At 38.1% G+C, this 6,289-nt stretch overlaps 1 protein-coding gene across 1 annotated transcript in view; it reads right to left on the bottom strand.

Moving 5' to 3' along the window:
• The window catches only part of ROCK2 (Rho-associated, coiled-coil containing protein kinase 2), a 168,918-nt gene that overhangs the window by 147,297 nt on the left and 15,332 nt on the right, over positions 1 to 6,289 (bottom strand). The gene's annotated exons all lie outside the window — the stretch shown is intronic.

The following is a 6,289-nucleotide window of genomic DNA, read 5'->3' as shown; positions in this document are numbered from 1 at the left end:
CACCGTGTTAGCCAGGATGGTCGTGATCTTGTGACCTCGTGATCTGCCTGTCCTGGCCTCCCAAAGTGCTGGGATTACAGGCTTAAGCCACTGCGCCCGGCCAAGCCCAGCATTTATATTATCATTTTTCCATTAGCCAACTATTTTATCCATACTTCTCGTAAGAGAAATGCTCACAAGAAATTTGAGTTCCCATCAGCAACTTCCATTTGAAACACTTTTCTAAGGAAATCCCCTTTGCGCTATACAAACCAATTCTCCGTTATCATTTAATACAGAAATAGATCAGTTTCTGAAAGACATTATTATAAATACAGCTGACCCTTAACATGGGTTTGAACCGCACAAGTCTGTTTATAAGTGGATTTTTTTTTCCAATAAGTACAGTCAGTTCTCCTTAAACGTAAGTTCCACATCCACAACCAAAAGCAAGACTACATTTTGTGTATGTGGTTCTGGCAAGGCCAACTGCGGGACTGGTACATGCACAGATTTTGGTATCCACAGGGGTACTGGGGCTTGGAACCAATCCCCCTTGGATACTGAGGGAAAACTGTACACATTTGTCTTGTCCTTAAGGAATCCAACTTCAAATCAAACTAAATAGAATGCTACAGAAGTTTTTCCACATACCGCATTACAGTAATACTTGGCGAGTTAGCATTTGTATTTTAAGCAGAGGGATCTAGGTTTTTTAACAACTTGAAGATGGGGAGAAAAATGGTGCAGTTTCAAATGAGTTATTTAATATGAGGTGGGATATGAGAGAAAGGGACAAGGGACAGTTAAAGAAGTCAGCAGAAGTTAGATCACAAACAATTTTGTGGGAAATAATTAGCATTTTTAACTTTTTCCTGAATGAATGGGAAATCAGTCATTTAAATACTTAAAGTAACAAGGTAAGTTTACATTTCATAATTAGTCTGGTTGGAGAGTAGAAAATGGAAAAAAGACTAGAAAAGCTGGGGGGAAGAACACCAGGGAAAAGAATACCATAATAATCTAGAAATAGCTTGATAGTCACTTGAAATAGGAAAGAAGCAGGGATATGGGAGAAAAGTGAATCCCGTTTAAGAGGTAACACTGATAAGATCTGGGAATAATGTGAGGTCAAAGATAATAGATACTAGATTTTGGGCCTGATCCAAGCTAAATGGATAGTGGAAACAGTCACTGAGTCTAAAACCAAAGGAAATGAAGCAGATTTGGAGCAATAGGGGGAAAAGAATGTAGTTGTAGATATGTTATCGTTAAGTATCTGCAGTACATCCAAGTAGAGGTGACCAGTAGGTAGCTGGATATGTGAGCCGGAAGCTCAAACGCAAGCTCTCAGATGGATAAAATGAAAGGCATCAACATACAAATGATAAAGTCCTGGAAAAGATACAAAACCAAGATGGCAAATGCATTTAAAAAATAAAAAAGGAAGGAAGGAACATTTCCATTTGGCAGAAGAATAGGTGGCAGCAAAGGAGCCTGAGGAGAAACAGCTAGAGGCTTTGTGTACTGTCACAGAAGCCAACAGAAGACAGCCATTTGACAAGTGTCAAGTACTTCTGAACATTCTATAAGATGATGGTTTTAACAGCAACAAGTCCAGATAATCTTGGAGCGAGCAGTTTTAGTGAATGATGAGAGAAGACATTATAGTGTATGGAGAAGTGAACAGAACATGAGACAACAGAGAAGTACACAAGCTTGGGGCTTTGTTTTGCTGGTGAGAGGAGGAGGCAGAAGCTAGAAAGAACTGAGGTTTCGTTTTTGTTTTGTTTTTTTATTTTCTGACCATATCATGCAGTAAGAAATGAGCCTTATGTCTAGGGGTATTTTGGTTATTTGTTTTATGAACATGTTTATTAGTGAGATGGGAAATAATCAGAATTAAGAGAGAGATTAAAGACATAGAGTTAATCAGCAGGAAGAAAAGAATGAGACCCAGAGCACAGTTGGAGAATCAGCCTGAGGCAGCATGAGGAACATCTCATCCACTGAAACAGAATGAAAGGAAGAACAAATGCTACAGAGGAGATAAACTGGTGAGTCAAGTAACAGGAAATATAAGGGGTCTCCTTTTCATGGGTTCTATTTTCCCATGAAGTGGGAAGACCATCTGGGGAGGATACGTTATTTCTTAAGTTTAAAGAAAGAAAAGAATGATTAAAATAGCCCCTATGGAGAATAAAAGAATTGCAATGCAGCCCTGATAGCTCTGTCAGGGACTAGAGATCATGAATTCGCAGTACCACTAATCTGGGTAATTGTGTTTGATTTTTATCCATCATTGCTCAACAAATGCTTTTTTTGTTGCCCAGAGAGACAAACTGATCCAGAACCTAGGTTTTGTCAGATACATACGATGAAAATTCATGAGGACAAGGACACTGAGGATTCTGGCAAGAAGTTTAAAGTGATGGAAAATCGGTTCCTGCCTGCTGGTAAAGGAACCATTTAGAGATGTCAAGGAACTATAGATCTTGAAAGTTTAGAGTCAGAGCCAGGACAGTGTTTTAAATTTAAGACCTCAGAGGTAAAGTCGATTTTCAGCTAATGGTGAGGTTCAGAGTAGCTCCATAGGATTAAGTGAATGAATGAAGTGAAAAGAAAGACAACTGGAGATGATGAAATTAGGAAACTAAAATGCCAGAGTCCTGGGCCCTCTGTTCACCTAAACTCATAAATTCACCATAAATGGTGGTAAAGCCTTGTGGGGAAAGATTGTGAGCCATGAGGAAAGATAGAGGACATACACTCTAACTACATCAGACTTAACAACAGGAATTTTAACAGGAAGGTTTTGTAGATACTGCGGTGGCAAAGTGAGAAGGAAACCCACTCCCATCCTTTCCTATGATGAAAGGTTTAAGGACTATAGGAAGGTACAAGCTCCACTACAGAGAGCTTTCCCTCAAAAGTAGTACAGTATCTATACCTAAGGAAAAGATAAAAGAAACATTTGGTAAAGAATTTGAAGATGCAAGTGAATATGTTAACCTTAGAACAAGAGAAAGAAACATGTGAAAAAAGGGGAAAAACAGGCAGGGGAACAAAAACGAGAAGACACGTGTATAATGGCTTATACATCCATCTTGGGCAGGAAAAGGCAACAATGAAATGAGATTTCATAGGGTCGCTTCATGGGAAGGTGGCCCAGGGAGCAGGTTCCAAGAGTTCTCTGGAAAAGATGACATCAGGCCTCTCAGAAATCAGCTAGTGCCTTGAAGAAATGCAATTAGAAGGGAGTCTATTTCTAGTGTGTGAGAAGACTCAAACCCATCTGGAAGGAGCCAAATGAACTGGATGCCTTGTGTTAGCTTAAGACTACAAGCTAAGACAATCAGGCAAAAGTTCCAGTGGTCAGCCTTGGCCCAGAAGAACTGAGAGAAGCTCACCATCTATCTCACATTGTAAAAATGAACATTTGTCCTTGACCATAAGTAACTTCTAGTTCAGAGTCTCGCTATGTCTCATAACACCTAATAGGGCATGATAAAGAAATAAAAGCAACTCATTAACCAAAGAAGACATTCCTCTGTCTTCTCTCTTTAGATCTAGTTTATAAAATGAAGGGGTTGAATTAGAACCATTACCATTAACAGCCACCACTCCCAAAACAAAAAAGGGGTAGCAAACCTTACAAGCAGATTATTAATTGGGAATGAGACTAACCTTTCAATAAACCTCCCTTAACACATACCAAGTGCTATAAGCCCAGTGCTAGATACTGAGAAGAGACATAAAGATAAATATCACATAGTCACAACCCTTGAGGAGTTCCACGGTCTGGTAAGGAAAAGGAAAATAAATGAATAATCATAATACAATATGATTATAATTGCTTACAACAGAGGCATGTGCAAAGCATTATGTGACCAAATGGAAGAAGGAAGTTGCCTGGGGTTGGGAGAAGGAGCGAGCAGGAAATGAAAGAAGACCTCACAGGGAAAATAAATTTAAGGTGAGTCTTAAAGAAGAATTAAAACCCAGGAAAGACTAACAACAGGTACTCAATCTCATCTGTAGTAAAATATTAAAATACATATAAAAACAAAGTGAGATACTGGCTTTTTAAAGACCTATCAGATTGGCAAATAATGTAAAAGGCTAGTAATATTCAGCCTACCAAAGATATGGAACTATGTGTATTCTCATCAATACTGGGAGAGTTCAATTTGCTAAAGCCTTTTAAAAAGATAACTGAGATTATTTGGGGATTTTAAAATGTGCATATACCCTTTAACAATTCTGTTTCTTAAAATCTGTAGAAATATTCACATATGTGCATAAAAATATTTATACGTTCACTGCAGCAAGGTTTATAACAGAAAGAAAAAACAACATAAATGTCTATCAACATTGACACAGTAAAATAAACTATGGCAAATGCAGATAATGGAATACACCACAGCACTTAAAAAGAACTAGGTGAATTATAAATTCTGATTGGAAGGTCTTCAAACTAAACAAAGAAAGGAGATACAAAACAGTAGATACTGCAGAACTGTATTGTGGCTTTTAAAAAACTACAAGTAGTCACATGGTTTTATATGCACAAAAAAAGGAAAATGATATGACATTATGTTATATGAGATGCACAGAAAAAGGACAAGTGATACACTGATGTATTATAAAGTGGTTGCCTCAGGAGACTGAGATCAAGGAGAGAGAGCTAAGAAGATAATTTATATTTTAGCTTTATTTCTACAACTTTCCATTTTTATTTTTATTTTTTTTTTAAGACAGAGTCTCATTCTGTCACCCAGGCTAGAGTGCAATGGTATAATCTCAGCTCACTGCAACCTCCACCTCCCCGGCTCAAGCAATCCTTCCACCTCAGACTCCCAAGAAGCTGGGACTACAGGTGCACACCACCACACTTGGCTAATTTTTGCATTTTTTGTAGAGACAGGGTTTCATTGTGTTGCCCAGGCTGATCTCAAACTCCTGGGCTCAAGCTATTAGCCCACCTTGGCCTCCCAAAGTGCTGGGATTAGAGGTGCGAGCCACCAAGCCCAGCCAATTGTCCGTTTTTACAGGGGCATATGTTACTTTTGTAATTTAAAAAATGAAGTTTGTTTTATTCATTTTGTTTTTGTTTTTTGTGGTAAGCTGATAAAGCAGAGAAGGAGACAGGGCAATCGAGGTACATACAAGGGCAAAGAGTATAGGAGAACATGGTATATTCAGATTATCAGTGAAAAGAAGACTCACTCTATCCCTCGTCCTGCTCACTCCCTTTCCTTCCACATCTCTGATAAGAAACTTCTACCCTCAAAGTCCATCATCTGTGAGCCATAAACCCCACCAAGACTTTGTCTTACTATTCTCTTAGACTGTAAAGATCCATCCAAAACCCCAATGCAACTAATTACACTCAGTGAATTAAGAACACAAAAATGCCAACAATTTTCATCCAGTTATTTAACACTTAGTGAAGCTAATATGTGCCAAATAATATGCCACATTTTGCGGGGGGGAGGGGGAACAGGCTAATACAAGGGGGCTGATTTGGTATGCACATATCTTTAGGAAAACACTGATAGACACAAACAACATAGGCTGTTATACACATAGTTCTTCAACTGTCTGTAAAAAAACTAAAGTTCTGTACAGTTTACAGAACACTAGCACATGTAGTTAGCTTCTCACTGTATTCTTCACAACTCCTTGAAGGCAGATAGTCCTATAAATTACTCACAATCAAGAAGATAATCAGTAGAACATCTCATTAACACCAGCTTTTAACACTTAGCTTTTCTGACTCCAAATCCAATGTTCTTTCCACTATACTACTCTCTCTTTTAAAAATACACTTGAAATTAAAAATTCAAGTCATTTTCCTTCATTTTTTGCCCATCTTCACTACCTTGGTGGAGGGGAACTCGTAAGAAAAAAATTCATTTTAACCTTCATTTGTTAATGAGATCAAACAGGGATCCTCTTTATGTACTTTAGTGGAATTTTATTAATAGAAAATCATTTGAAATAAGGTATTGTTCAGAGTTTCAAACTTTTATTTCACAGATCTGTTGTAACTAGAGTCAAACTGAGTAATTCTGTTTAAAAGAGGGGGAAAACACATTAAAACACTATGCCAAATATTGACATTATATCATTCTGAAAGACAAAACTTCCCTATACTAAAAGCTTATAACGATCCCATCTCCAAAAAAAAAAAGTAACTTCTTAAAAATTTATTAGCCGGGAGCGGTGGCTCAAGCCTGTAATCCCAGCACTTTGGGAGGCCGAGACGGGCGGATCACGAGGTGGGGAGATCGAGACCATCCTGGCT

This window comes from Colobus angolensis, unplaced genomic scaffold, assembly GCF_000951035.1.
Source record: "Colobus angolensis palliatus isolate OR3802 unplaced genomic scaffold, Cang.pa_1.0 Scaffold53, whole genome shotgun sequence".
In the NCBI taxonomy this organism is placed as follows: Eukaryota; Metazoa; Chordata; class Mammalia; order Primates; family Cercopithecidae; genus Colobus; species Colobus angolensis.
Note: the sequence above shows the minus strand (reverse complement) of the source record. Positions and strands in the feature narration are given on the sequence as shown.